Source organism: Phacochoerus africanus, chromosome 10 (genome assembly GCF_016906955.1).
Source record: "Phacochoerus africanus isolate WHEZ1 chromosome 10, ROS_Pafr_v1, whole genome shotgun sequence".
NCBI classification, from domain to species: Eukaryota; Metazoa; Chordata; class Mammalia; order Artiodactyla; family Suidae; genus Phacochoerus; species Phacochoerus africanus.
This window is the reverse complement of record NC_062553.1, coordinates 31,276,113-31,291,307: the sequence shown is the minus strand read 5'-3', so window position 1 is coordinate 31,291,307 and position 15,195 is coordinate 31,276,113. Positions and strand designations below refer to the sequence as shown.

At 41.5% G+C, this 15,195-nt stretch overlaps 1 protein-coding gene across 5 annotated transcripts in view; it reads right to left on the bottom strand.

The window, feature by feature from the left end:
• RHOH (ras homolog family member H) overlaps positions 1–15,195 on the bottom strand; it is a 52,478-nt gene that overhangs the window by 29,044 nt on the left and 8,239 nt on the right. For all 5 annotated transcript variants that reach the window (XM_047798377.1, XM_047798380.1, XM_047798378.1 and 2 more), the window contains one exon: positions 12,927–13,012. The gene's annotated coding sequence lies outside the window, so the exon portion shown is untranslated. The remainder of the gene's footprint in view (positions 1–12,926; positions 13,013–15,195) is intronic.

Sequence of the window (15,195 nt, the reverse complement as noted above, 5' to 3'; positions counted from 1 at the left end):
TTCCCGGGCTAGGGGTCGAATTGTAGCTGCAGCTTTTGGCCTCCACCACAGCTCACAGCAACGCCAGATCCTTAACCCACTGAGCGAGGCCAGGGAGCAAACCCCCGTCCTCATGGATACTAGTTGAGTTTGTTACCACTGAGCCACACCGGGAACTCCTGTATCCTGATCTTTTATTTGCTAGATCTGGCAACCCAGCCTTAATCAGGAGTCAGGATATCTGGGTTCGATTTCATCTCTGTCACTGGCCTCACAACCAGGAGCAGACCACTCCCCTCTGGGCACAGCCTTCATCATGCATAACACAGGAGGGATTCATCCCGGCCCTAAATGTTAGGAAATGTCGATACCACTCTGACTCCAACTCCTCAGTTAGAAATACCTTTTTACACTTTTTTTACACACACCTAAGTAACCTCTTCTCTTCAAGGGAATGTTGAGAGAGAAATTCAGTAAAGCAAAGACAAACTGCCCCCCAAACATCAATCAGGCTGATAAACCAAGCCAGCCAAACACTATACACTGAGCACCTCTACGGAGCCACATCCTAAAGGAGGCACTTCTCTATATGACCTCATTTTATCCTCACTACAATGCCATGTGGTAAATAATGTTATCCCTGCAGAGAGTATTATGCATCACAGGTGTGACGATTGAGATCCAGAGAAATTAAATAACTCGTCCCTGGTTAGCTCCAAAGCCCTGGGCTTTCCACCACACCTCCATGCCTAAAATACCCTCCTGCAGAGAGGGTCAGGAAATGGAAGGCAGAACATAGCTAGTGAGCAGTTTCTAGCTCCTACATCAGGCCTTAAGATTTGTCTCTTGTGAGTGAATCCCCATTTTAACATAAATGTTAAAACACAAATACTGTACAGGGGGCTTTGGAACTGCAAAGAGAGCAAAGCGTCCCGCCACTTACTGGCTCTCATTTTATCTATTGATATTTATCCATTGTATCCACTATTTAGTTAGCTTTTATGATTGCTTCCCAGATGCACGGCACTGCACTGGACACGGTGGACGATTTCCCGATCTCCTGGAATTTAGCTGATTGCAGAGCCAAGATACAGACGCTTGAGTCAGGACAAACAAGCAAATTAGGTACAGCTTTTTAATTATTTTTAAATTTTTTTTCTGCGTTTTATGGCCACCCCTGCACCATATGGAAGTTCCCCAGGCTAGGGGTCGAATTGGAGCTGCAGCTGCCAGCCTACACCACAGCTCATAGCAATGCCGGATCCTTAACCCACTGAGCGAGGCCAGGGAGCAAGCCCACGTCCTCATGGATCCTAGTCAGGTTCCCCAACCAAGCCATGAAGGGAACTCCAAATTAGGCACACTTGTCAATGTCAGTGGTTCCTTAATTTAATTTATGATATCTGTGGCAAGCACTGTTAATTTTCTACTCAATATCCGAGCCTCTTTTTGTCATTAATAATAGAATCCAATTTTGCTTAGAAGACAGTGTACAAAGCCTCAGGCAATGCATCATACTTGGCCTAAGCCACTCTTTCTCAACGCTTTTTTTCATTATCATCCTCCTCAGAGCATTTCCCCCCCCCCCATCTTTTTAGGGCTGCCCCCAAGGCACAGGGAAGTTCCCGGGCTAGGGATCTAATCAGAGCTGTAGCTGCCGGCCTTCACCACAGCCACAGATCCAAGCCTACACCACGGCTCACGGCATTGCAGGATCCTTAACCCACTGAGTGAGTGAGGCCAGGGATTGAACTTGCGTCCTCATGGATACTAATCAGGTTCATTACCACTGAGCCAGGAAGGGAACTCCTCAGAGCACTTTTCGACACTTTTTTCCTAATCACTCCACCCAGGAAAGTTGAATACACGTCTGTTGATGGATTGTATGTATACCTGTTCTTTATGCATCAGCAAGATCTTTTTTCTGCCTCTCCTCCCCACCATTAAACACTATTCTCCCGCATCCGCCCTCACCCCATCCCTACCCTCAGCCCATTTACCACTTTCCTCCCCCTCCCTCTCTGTTGGGAAGAGGTGGTCCAAGGCAGTTATAATGATTCTATGTCCTGTTTCCTTACCTTTCTCACAGCTTGGCCGGCCATACAACCCAGTTCTAGCAAAGGCACAGAAGTTGCTATCTGTATAGGAGGTCTCTGGGAAAATTCTTGTTTTCCTAGAAAAAGCCACAGCCACGGCCAGGTCAGCGGCCTCCCTTCCACCCCCACCCAGCGCCATGCTTCTCGAGGGAAGCGCAAGGCTCAAAGCCACAGCAGCCTTCTTGCCACCATGAGGAAGGTCACAGGAACTGCAGGGGCAGGATCACTGAGCCACGGAACCAGTGGCAGGAATGAAGGCCTCCAGACTCCTTGTGTGGGAGAAAAGAATCTGGATTTTTTTATGAGTTCCTGCTAAGTATTGTATACCTTGGAGCTGAAAGCATTGCTAACTGATCCATTGTCTTTCTCATGAACAATAGCTTATCTGACAGATCATGAATTATCGTTAAATCAAAGCCCAGAGAGAAGCACAAACAAAAACAAACCAAAATTTGATCTCAGGTGTTATACAATCAAAAAGGAGATTTCACTCGTTATAAAAGGAAAATGGGAGTTCCCGCTGTAGCCCTGCAGAAATGAACCCGACTAGTATCCATGAGGATATGGGTTTGATCCCTGGCCTAGCTCAGTGGGTTAAGGATCTAGCGTTGCCGTGAGCTGTGGTGTAAGTCACAGACACGGCTTGGATCCTGCGTTGCTGTGGCTCTGGTGTAGGCCGGCAGCTTCAACTTCTAGCTGAAGTTCCCTAGCCTGGGAACTTCCATATGCCGTGGGAGTGGGCCTAAAAAAAAAAAAAAAGGAAAAAAGAAAAAAAAAGAAAAGGAAAATGTTCTCCTTCACTAAATTAATCAACTTTTCAAATAATTCAACTAATGTATTCCAACTAATATTTGGCATTTGAAACTAACAAACTTTAGGATATAGAAAAACAGCCATGAAAGGCTACAAGAGAATTTCCCTACTTTATGCCAAAATGAATACATTAGTAGCTTTCAAAATATTTGAAAGTCAATCATTTCTAAGTTAAACATTAAAGATGCATATGGAATATGTGCTCCTTAAAGGATCCCTTTGGGAATCTTTCCACATGTTAAGAATTTTAGATGATCATCTATATTCATCATTTGAATATTTTATATTTTACTTAAATTCTGATACTAGCTAAAGCTAATTCTCTCTTATTTTAAAAACATAAACTACACACACGCCTATTAGTAACTCTAGTGTTTCTCATTAAAAGTGATTTTCTACAGCTTATCGAAGTTCAAGATAAAAGAAACTCAAGATCCCTTTAAATCTAAAGATCCTCTAAATCTTAAAATAGAAAATTTAATTACAGGCTTAGGGCTTACAAGCATTACATTTTATTCAAAATGCCAAAATAATTATCATATCAACATCATTGTACTAGTTGCATTAACCTCACACCACAAATTGACTTTCTTTTAACAAGGACTTTTGACTTTTTTATTATAAAAATAATACACGCAAACCACAGAAAATACAGGAAAAATAAAAATTATTTTAAAAATCATATGTAATCTTATTCACTAGATGATAACTTTTAATATATTGGTTTATCTACCCTTATATTCTGAATTCATGTGTAAAAAAACATATAGGCCTTTTAAAATAAAAACAAATAATTTTGTCCTCTGATTTTTCTCACTTATTAAACATCATCTAGAAATTATCTTAATGAATACTTAAAGGCTGAAATACAATTTATTAATCATACCTTTCTGTTGGACTTTTTTTTTTTTTGCTTTTTTTGCTTTTTTAGGGCCACACCCACGGCATATTCAATCCCAGGCTAGGGGTTGAATCGGAGCTACAGCTGCCTGCCTACCTCACGGCCACAGCAACGAAAGATCCCAACCGAGTCTGTGACCTACACCACAGCTCACAGCAACACCAGATCCTAAACCCACTGGCAAGGCCAGGGATCGAACCGGCAACCTCATGGTTCCTAGTCAGATTCGTTTCCACTGCACTATGACGGGAACTCCTTTGTTGGACATTTTAGATGATTTTTAGATTTTTCTATTATTAAAAAATCACTCTGATGAAAAGTTTTGCTTTTATAATAAAACAGTGTATTTTTAGGAATAGTTATAAGTAGACACAGGATATGGACATTTAAAGGTTATTCATTCATACTGCTCAGCTACTCGCAATTTTTCTGAAAAGAAGCCTTTCTATAGCCATCTAAAATAATTGAAAATAATAATTTAGAACAGAGCATATGGAGCAATGAGAAGAAGGGATCATCAGACCCCTTTTTTTCCTGACTGGTGATTTTATTTATAAACTGTACTTTGGCCAATATTTTACAAGAAACGAAAACCTGATAATAATTTAAAAGCTCTTGATCAAACTCTAAAGGACATGAAGGCAAGGGAATTTGTTATTTATCCTACGTTTATTCTAATAATGAACTTGTTAAAGGTCTAGTATTCAAGAAGAGTTGAGCACTCTCAAAGGTAGCAGAAAAAAAAAGTAATTATAATTGGTAGATAAAATAATGAGCTACATACCTGTTGAGAAATAAGATTAGTTGTGACCAACTATATATAAAGGAAGGAGCACTAACATTTAAACTCCAAGTAGCAGGAATACATGTAGGACAAACGTTAAAGTATGATCATCTCAACCTTCTAAATAAATCTGAAGAACTTTAAGATAACATAACTTCATAAGGTTGACTGGTCACAGGTCGAAAAAAATTTGAAAATGCGCATAAGCTGCGAATGCTGGTGAATTTTTTTCATTGCACAATCTAGTTTCTAAACTGAAAGCCACAAGAGTCTAGGCCCTGTTGGAAGAGAAACTTTTGTTTTTCCTTCCATAGCTGTGTCTGTGGGGTCTTTCCTGAATGACATGTCAAATGGGTAACTCTTGGGGAAATCCACAACTATCGGTTTGAGTTTTGAAATTTTGGTCCCAATTTTACATAGAACTTCCCTGCTACCATGTCAAAACTGTCTGTGTATTTTCATGGCTCTAGAATTTAATGGAGACATGGCCATAATCTACATCTTGAAGTCACTTTTCCTGAGATGTAGAGGAAGAAAAGACAGCTGTGGGACTCAGAAAAGATATCATAGTTGCTTGCTGCCCTTCATTAATTCAAACGATCCTTTAAGCATCAGCTATATTTCTATTATAGAAAGAAGCAATGTTTACTTGAAGCTTCTTTCTATAGATTCTGCACATTTTGGAGGGAAAGCACTAGCATGATGGTGTATTCAATACATAAAAACTTAAATACTCATAAATAAAATTATACACACCTCTTTAGGTTAAAAGGCATATGCCACATTTGTTACAATAAGCATGTATGACTATTACATTTTTAAAGTCAAAATCATTACAGATATTTCTATGATATCATCAGCTATTCTGTGTACGAGAATATAGTGACAATATCACTTTAGTAAATATAGGAAATTGTGGTACTGTCAACATGTAAGGTTTTTTCTGCCTTTTCCCCTCCCATTTCCTGTATGTACATCCAACACCCTCTTCTACAGCCTCATCACAGCCAGAGGAAGAGAGAGAGAAACACTGACATAAATGAAGACAAGTTACTGCCCAAAGTTATAAGAGCTTGAAGAAAATCAGATTTTAGCCCCCAAAAGTATATTACCCAAGGGGATTTCTAGACCCTTTAAGGGTTTTTGAGGACAGTGGTTTTACATCATTTAAATGTGAATCCAAATATATGGCTTTCCTTTTCCCTGTTAGAGGAAATAATCACAGGCAGCCTTACACTGCTCAGTCGTGGTTGAGCTTATTTCAGCCCAAGATTGGAACAAAGACAGGCGGGATTTTTGGTGGCAATTAAGAAAATGGCTCATGATAAGATATGTGTATTAAGAAGGGCTGGAGGTGTTCCCATTGTGGCTCAGCAGGTTAAGAATAGGACTAGTATCTGTGAGGATATGCAAGTTCAAACCCCAGCCTCGCTCAGTGGGTGAAGGATCCAGTGTCGCCGAAAGCTGCGGTGGAGGTCATAGATGTGGCTCGGATCTGACGTTGCTGTGGCTGCAGCAACAATTTGACCCCTAGCCTGGGAACTTCCATATGCCACGGCTGCAGCGCTTAAAAAAGAAGGGCTTGATGGAGTTCCTGTCATGGCTCAGTGGTTAACGAATCCAACTAGGAACAATGAGGTTGCAGGTTCAATTCCTGGCCTTGCTCAGTGGGTTAAGGATCTGGCGTTTCCGTAAGCTGTGGTATAGGTTGAAGATGAGGCTCGAATCTGGCATTGCTGTGGCTCTGGCATAGACCGGCAGCAACAGCTCAAATTGGACCCCTAGCCCGGGAACCTCCATATGCCACAGGTGTGGCCCTAGAAAAAGACAAAAAAAAAAAGAAGTGCTTGATAAGGCGACAGCTGGAATAGCACTGGGGGAAGCAAAGGAAAAGTAGGGATCCTGCCCACGAGAAAGTCCTCTGAAAGAAGGAAAGCATCAAGGAAGAGAGACACACCAGTCGGTTCCCCACATCAGCAACTAGGCTGCTGGGTACAAGGCTGAAGCAGAGGAATCAACCTCCAGGAGAAAAGAGGGGTGAAGGGTTTGCCACTGTCCTTTGGTGAACATGGGTCCTTCTGCTGTATGGGCTGTAACCAAGGATTCCATGACGCAGTATTATTATTTAAATGCCTTCGATGTGTTAAATTAAAATACACTGAATACTTTGAAAAGCACATTCAATCGAAAATGACAGGAGACCTAGTCATGGGTGTACAATAACACAAGTGGTTGTCGAAGGTGAGGTAGCCTTGAATATATGTTATAGATTTTCCTTTTCTACCTCAAAGAAAGATGTATAATCCCTACACTGTGCCTGACACATATTTCACAATTTAAGAAAATTTTTACTGTAGTTGATTTACAATGTTGTGTTAATTTCTGCTGTATAGCAAAGTGACCTAGTCATACATATACATATTCTTTTTCTCATATTCCATCATGTTCTATGCCAAGAGATTGAATATAATTGCCTGTGCTACACTAGTAGGAATATTTCACAGTATTTTAGCCAGTTGTTCATACTTTTTCTCTGGAGGGTTCAAGATGTATTTCCTCTCCCCATTCTGGATCTCGCCCCACCCTATTAACATGACATGATAATATGGTTTTATCACTTTCAACACAGTTGGCTAATTCAAACAGACGGTTTGGAGTGAATCTCTATACCCTGCCTAAGCCCCCATCACCATCCAGTTGGACAGAAGATTAACAAAGGCATGAACTTTCCATCAAAAACAGCCAGTTCCCAAAATTGCAAGTCAAGTACCCACGAGCGGAAGAAGGCCAACAGGGCTTCCGTGGTCTAAACGCTACACAGGAAAAGGACTATCTCCAAAGTCATCAGGACCCAAACAGATGTTCAGCTTCAGAGAGGAAAACCAACATTTTACACCCAGAAGCAAGCACATCACACACCAGCTATGCCTGTGGTCTCTCAAAGCAGCCCGGCTGGGTAGCCAGTAGCGAGTCCACTCACTACACTCAGGAGTTGGCCCCACTGGTATTTACAACCTGTCTGCGTTTCTTGTGCCAACTAGGCACCACATGACAGTAAATAAGACATTAAAGTAGAATCTTAGAGACTGTTTGCCCAGAGGGGAACTGATCCTGGCTTCATGTAATTCTGAATTCAGAATCAAGGACTTTGAACATTGGTCATATATACTCTGGGGGTTTTTGTTTTGTTTTGTTCTGCTTTTTGTTTTGGGGTTTTTGGTTGGTTGGTTTGTTTTCATTTTCGTTTTTTTGCTGCCCCAAGGCATTTGGAGTTCCCAGGCCAGGGATCAGATCCAAGCTACCTTTGGCAATGCTGGATCCTTAACCCACTGTGTCAGATGGGGGATAGAACCTGTGACCAGAGACACTGCCAATCCACTTGCACCACAATGGCAACTCCAGTCATATATACTCTGAAAAGAATCAGTTCCAGCCCTGTATGTTTAAGCAACTTAAGGATCCAGTGCCATAAAACTGTGCATACACATGGCATCTTGTCCTCATTTTAACCATCAACTCTCGAGTCAACATTTCTCTTTAGCAGTTAAATCTACATCAGCAATAACCAGAATTTTCTCCACCTCCACAAGGTGTCCTATGCTTGTGGGACAACAAAACAAAATATATAAGCTCAGTAGAATACACAGTGCTGTGTTCAGAAAGCCTTTGGGCCTTAGTGTATGATAATGTCACATTAAAGGAGGAAAGAAGGTCTAATGTTTGGTGAGATGTAGTCCTTTACAGAGTCCATATACATATTACCTCTGAGGCAGAATTTCTTAATCCAAGGCCTCTGGACTACTGAGTTCCGTGGATGTGCTCTAGAGTATCCATAAAACTCCCAAAAGTCTATGGCAAATGCATGTGCTTTTTCTCGAGGAGAAGATCTTTGGTTCTCATCAGATTCTCAAAGGAACAAAAAAGTGATTAGGAAACATCGCTCTGAAGTGTAAGCCAACTGGTCCAGGGAAAACCCTGATCCGTGGGGAACAGGACAGTCAGAAGGTGCTTGAGGAAGAAGGTCTGACCTCAGGTGCGAAACCCTTGCACACCCAACAGCCCCTGAGTTGTGCCTCCGACGCTAAGAAAGGTTGTTTATTTGTCCTTGCTTTATTATGTTACATCCCATGACACTAGTGTCCTGATGAGAGGGAGGATGAAATCTTTTTTAAAGTTAAAGAACCTTCTATGTAAAGTTGGAGGAACCCAAGATATTAAAGGCAATTTGAGAGCTTATTAGTCTCACCGAAGTTCTAAAGCCAGGTGAAGAAGATAACCTTAGTACCAAGGCTCCCGATAGCGCTCTGTTGTTTACTTCAATATGTTTATTTGTGATACCCACATTGCTGTTACGGCACATGTCTGACGGTTATTACTGCGTTGAGTAATATGTATATGGACTCTGTGTAAAGGACTACATCTCACCAAACATCAGACCTTCTTTCCTCCTTTAATGTGACATTATCATATGCTAAGGCCCAAAGGCTTTCTGAACACAGCACTGCGTATTCTACTGAGCTTATATTTTTGTTTTGAAATCACGAATAATTCTACCTTAATTATCTTTGACCAAAAGAAGGATAATTCTGGAAAGAAATTTCGTGTTCTAACAGAAAACTTAGCGAACTTTGTGAGTTATTAGACTCTGGTCCTGTTCATTACCTGAAACACATTTTGTCAGTCCTTACCAAATTTTCAGTTGTTCTAATATCTTTCAGTATCTGGCTATAGCTCTCTAAACTAACATTTCTAATTTTTCTCTCAAACTCCTAACTTGGCATCACTACTCAGGTTTATTATTTTTTTAACACTCACTGTTTGTTTGTTTGTTTGTTTTTAGTCATGCCTGTGGCATGCAAAAGTTCCCCAGCCAGGGATCAAACCATAGAAGTGACAATGCCGATCCTTAAACTGCTGAGCCACAGGGGAACTCCTGTTCAGGTTTATTCTTTTTTTTTTTTTTTTTGTCTTTTTAGGGCCCAACCCACAGCATGTGGAGGTTCCCAGGCTAGGGATCTAATCAGAGCTGTGGCCTCTGGCCTATACCACAACCACAGCAACATGGGATCCGTGCCACGTCTTCAACCTACACCACAGCTCACGGCAACGCTGAATCCCTAATCTGCTGAGCAAGGCCAGGGATTGAACCTGCATCCTCATGGATGCGAGTCAGATTCGTTTCCACTGAGCCACGACGGGAACTCCTCGGGTTTATTCTTGATTAACACCTCCCAATGATTTGAAAAAGAGCACTCATGGGTCCCAGACTTTCCTGCTGACCATTTTTCTCTGTGCTTCCCCTTTACAGTTCCCCTGTTCACAGTTCACAGTTCCCCTACTTTCAGTTGGTCTGAATTCCTGACAGAAGTTACTTAACTGTGGAAGGGAATTTTGTGGCACAAACTATGGTCCCATTTAAGGAGTATCTGAAGTACGGCCTCCTGCTTTTAGTTTGTTTCTATAGATCTAACACAGTAATTTGTCCCTTCTGGGCCTTCTCTGTTGTCACATGTCTTTTATATCATAAGCTCTTGGATCCTAAGCCTCAAGGTTACAGGCTCACCCTCCAACACACACACACACACACACACACACACATGCGTGCGCACACATTCCCTGGGCCAACCGAAACTATTACCTTTAGTCTATTGGCATTTCTCAAAGTATGATCTGCAGACCATTTGTGTCTTCATGAGGTGGGAGGACTTGTTTTAAAAAATGCATATTCCTGCCAACCCCAAGACCAACTGGATCAGAATCCGTGGACCTGGAACCTAGGAAGCTGTTTTTGTTAACACGTCCCCCATCCATCCAGGCGACTCTAAAACATGCTGAAACTCAAGTATCCATGATTTCTTTTCTTTTTCTTTTTTTTTTTTTTTTTTTTTTTTTTTTTTGCTTTTTAGGCCCACACCCATGGCATGTGGAAGTTCCCAGGCTGGGAAACTACAGCTGCTGGCCTACGCCACAGCCACAGCAGTGCAGGATCCAAGCCGTGTCTGCGACCTACACCAAGGCTCATGGCAACACCGGATCCTTAACCCACTGAGCAGAGGCCAGGCATTGAACCCACATGCTCGTGGATCCTAGCCGGGTCTGTTAACTGCTGAGCCACAAAGGGAACTCCCAAGCATCCATGATTAAGAAGAACCATTTTCTCTCTGGTTTGAGCCCTCTTGTTTTGAGATCCAAACTGCACTGTTTTCACATCCATCTTGTTCACCTCGGAGATCAGCATCTCCCTGCCTCTTACGAAGAAATGTTCTTTCCTCTCTCAGGCTTTTGGTGGTAGCTTTTCTCTGGCCTCATTTTCAGACTCCGCTGTCTACATTAGCAAGTTGTCCTTACTCAGCCAGTCATGTCTTTCTTCCTGAGCTGCCCTAACTAACCTCCTTGGCATCCCCCACTCCACATAGTCTGGATCCTATGTTCCTCTACAGTACCCTGCCTGGGGATTCACAGTACCTATTTGCAAGTTAAAAGCAAGCCCACCTGGTCCACAGCCTTCCCCTTAAATATTAGAACTACCTAAGACCACTTACTCACAGACTTTCTCCACATTTTTGAATACACACACACCACTACTACAATGAAGTAAAAAACAAAATTCTACTATTTCACCATTTCTAACACACCAAAGGCTTTCATTTTTTTTACACTCACATTTAATCCTCATTCATACCGACACCAGAATGTAAGTAAAATTTTTAATCCTGATTTTCTAATTTAACACCATAATTAACTACCATATGTTTTCATAGCTACCGTAACTATGACCTTTAATGTCTATAAAATATTCCGTGGTGTTAGTGCTGCCAGATCACTTTTGCTGAATATTGAGGTTATTTTCAGATTTTTCTCTTATAATAAGACTACAGTGAACATGTTCGTATGCATTATTTTTTCCTTCTTTGAATTATTTAGGGTAAATTCCCAGAGGTAGAATTAATGGATCAAAATGTATGAGCATTTTAATGGCTCTTGATACATATTGTCAGGTGGTCATGACTGTTTTACATATTTCCTCGTTGGGACACTGGTAAAGATTTATTTAACAGGCTTTCCTCAAAAAAAAAAAAAAAAAAAGTGGAAAGAAATACTCCTAATACTGGCCTCTGATGGCCAGTTTTAAGTTACAAACGTGACATCTCCAAATGCAGAGTTGGAAAGAAATACTTACTAGCATGCATTATGCAATATTTCTAACACATAGAGAAATTGGAGTAAAGAACTTTAAGAGCATAGAGAAGAGTAAAATGGTAAATAATTAGGGATTAATGAGTTTTGAGTATTACCTTCATTTTTAATAAAATGTATTTAACCATGATTTACGAAATTTCATTTTTAATCGTGACTGTTTAACAACCGGCTTGCGAAATTTCTGGAACTATTCCATTCAGCTATTGCAAGCGAGTACAAGCAGGCTCCCATATACCACTGCATATATTTCCCTTGATGTTTTGGAAAAGCACGTCCTTTTTTTTTTTTTTTTTTTTAACCCACTGAAGCCACTGAAAATTCACCTTATTCCATCTGTGCCACAAACAATAACCCTGCTTTTAGGTTAGCAGATTATGATAACGCATAGTGAATAGAGCATATTACACAAAGAAAGATAGAGCAAGAGGTCTATCTGGGTCAATTAATTCTGCCCACCCTCCCCCACTTCAGACAATACTCTCTTCGTGCATTCCTTTTACTCGTGTTTTTCCCTGGGTCACTTATAAAACTACTCAATCACTTATTTTCTCAAACAGTGACTGGCTGGATGACAAGACGCAGTTCTCAGGGCAGATGTGATGAGAACCATAATACTGCATGTTACTCAACCATGGTCTCCGTCCTTGGTTTTCTTTTCTACGAAATGGGGAAGAGGTCAGTGCTGACTTCAGTTTTACAAGAAACTAAAAGGTAATGATAAGAAGACTCTAACTTAGGCTCTAAGAAGCAATCTCCTGTCCACAGGCTTCGAAAGTTTCTTCCAGGCTTCATTCATTAGTTTTCTGTTTCACGGGGAAGGAGAACTGAGTGATTGGGCAATTTCTCCTCTGAAAACGAATTCCCCTCCTTAGGCTTTCCCTGAGTGCCACACTGAAGAGGCTCTTTTGGTTGTTGTGTGTTTTTTTTGAAGAAGCTCTTTTTGCATACAACGCTTCAGTGTTTCCAGTGGTGCCTTACATTTGCATGTGAAAATGTAAATAGGGTTGACAAAAAAACGCTCAACAGGCTCAGGTCCCATCCCAGAAATTCTCCCAAGAGATCATTTCAAAACAAAGGAAAATACTTTGGGGTGATGATTGTTCACAGTAGAGGGACGATCATTTTACCTCATTTCAGCACCTACTCAACTTACCATCTCGGTGCTTGGGGCCCTCGGAGGAGAGTTCTGGAGTAATGGCTCCCAAACGCTCACCGACTGGACAACTGTCTCCAAGTCATCTGGGGAAAAAAAAAAAATTGTATTTTTTTCTCACACAGATTCCTGAACACCCCCTCCAGGGCTGAGGTGGGATACCTGAGAATCGCTATGTTTGAAAAACGGCCCAAAGGGTTTTGATGGCCAGCCAGCCTGAGGAACTGGGATTCCCGGCCAGAACTAGACACATCAAACCATCTCCGAACAGTGGACCATATCTGGGGAACAGTATGATGCATCTTAGGCCAGGTGGCAAGAAGTGGTTCAGGGCATTCAAGCAGCTGTTGGAGCCCGATGACTGAAGAGCCACAGAGGAGGAGCCTTCATTCTGTCCCCTTCCAGCTCCTTCTATTCACCCTTCTCAGCTCGGTCACCGCCTTGCTCTCACTGCCTGTCCCAGCACTCAGTTTCTGTCAGGCTGCCTTCCAGCACATTCCACTTGGGTATCCCATCCTGACTTGTGTCCCCCGCCCCCTTTCCATACACAAAGCCCCCACATTTCTCCCTTAGGATTTAGTGGGGCTCTAGAAAGAAAAATAATATTGTGATTTGACCAAAGTAACCTACACGTACAACTGAGAGTCCCCTGTGTGATGGACATAATTGTGCTTTTATTTTTTTTAATTTTTTTAATTTTTATTTTTTTGTCTTTTTGCCATTTCTAGGGCCACTCCCGAAGCATATGGAGATTCCCAGGCTAGGGGTCCAATCGGAGCTGTAGCTGCCGGCCTACGCCACAGCCACAGCAAGGCTGGATCTGAGCTGCGTCTGTGAACTACACCACAGCTCGTGGCAACGCTGGATACTTAACCCACTGAGCAAGGCCCGCAACCTCATGGTTCCTAGTCAGATTCATTAACCACTGTGCCACAACAGGAACACCCCATAATTGCACTTTTAAAAATCACTTACTAGCCCCAAAGAATCTCTGATCTAGAGAGTGGAATGGGAAAGCAGAATGATTTTTAATCTTGGCCTTCATCCAGACCCAAGCATCCAGAACCCAAATAAGCACTTGGGGCACTCTGGTCAAATGGTCCCAATTCCTAAAGAGAAGTGGATTTTTAGCTGTGTCTTGTTAGCCACTAAAATTAAAATATGTCATAAAGCATTTTACTTAAACTGGCCAAGGAAGAAGAGTCGCCCTCTCGCCTCTAATTCCACATACTCTATAATTCCACCCAAAGCATTCCAAGAGCATCAGGCACAGAGGCCCGTGAATAACAGCCATCACTCGGAGAGTTGGAGGTCTTACAGGTACCCCAAGCCACACAAACCTTTCTCTGCATACATAATGTACTAAGATATTATTTATAATGACATTATTTATAATGAAATTATATATTATATATATAATAATTTCATTATTCATAGTCTCAGAATTTGCTATGAAAAGGCTTATGAGAGAGCAGCTTTTAATCTCATTTCCCTTTTCTCATATATATTACCACTATAAAACATCTAACCCTGTGCCTAGTCTCTTCTTGGTGCTTAAAAAAATCTTAATTCCCAATCTCTATTTATCACTCCACTTTCCTTGGAGAGGAATACTGGCATTTAAAAAGTTACTTTAGAGATATCTTGTTCCTGAGCCCAGGATCCTACTATCTTCATTTTAGTGTCCAGCCTTGATTAGAACCGTAGTAGTTACATTTACTGAAAGCTTATCTGAATTCCAGGCCCAAGGCTAAATGCTTTACATATTTTTATCTCACTTATCCCTGCAACGACCCTCTGAAGCAGGTGTTTTCAGTTATTATTAGAGCCACTTTACAGATTTTTTTTTTTAATCTGAGGATTGAAAAAGTAAAGGAAAATATCCAAAGTTCTCATAGATCAGAAGCAACAGCACCAGGATTCAACACAAGGCAATCTGGGTTCTTCTTCACCACACTGTACTTTTGTTATTATGTGGATGCAGCTATTTCACAGTCCAGGAACAGTCTGCATCATTAGGAAAAGAGCAGCAGATCCACAGCCTCTCATTCAGACACACAAAGGAAGTAACCTATAGCTCATGGGATTTGGGGGTCTGGCTTTTGAAGAACGGAGACGTGCTTGTCATCTGTCAAAACCTGGCTTCCCAAGAGGAAGGCGGCTTTAATTGCTGAATGATTGAAGGGCCTCCTTAAAATGCTGGGACCAGAAATGGAGGTCTTACAGGTACCCCAAGCCACACAAACCTTTCTCTGCATACATAATGTAC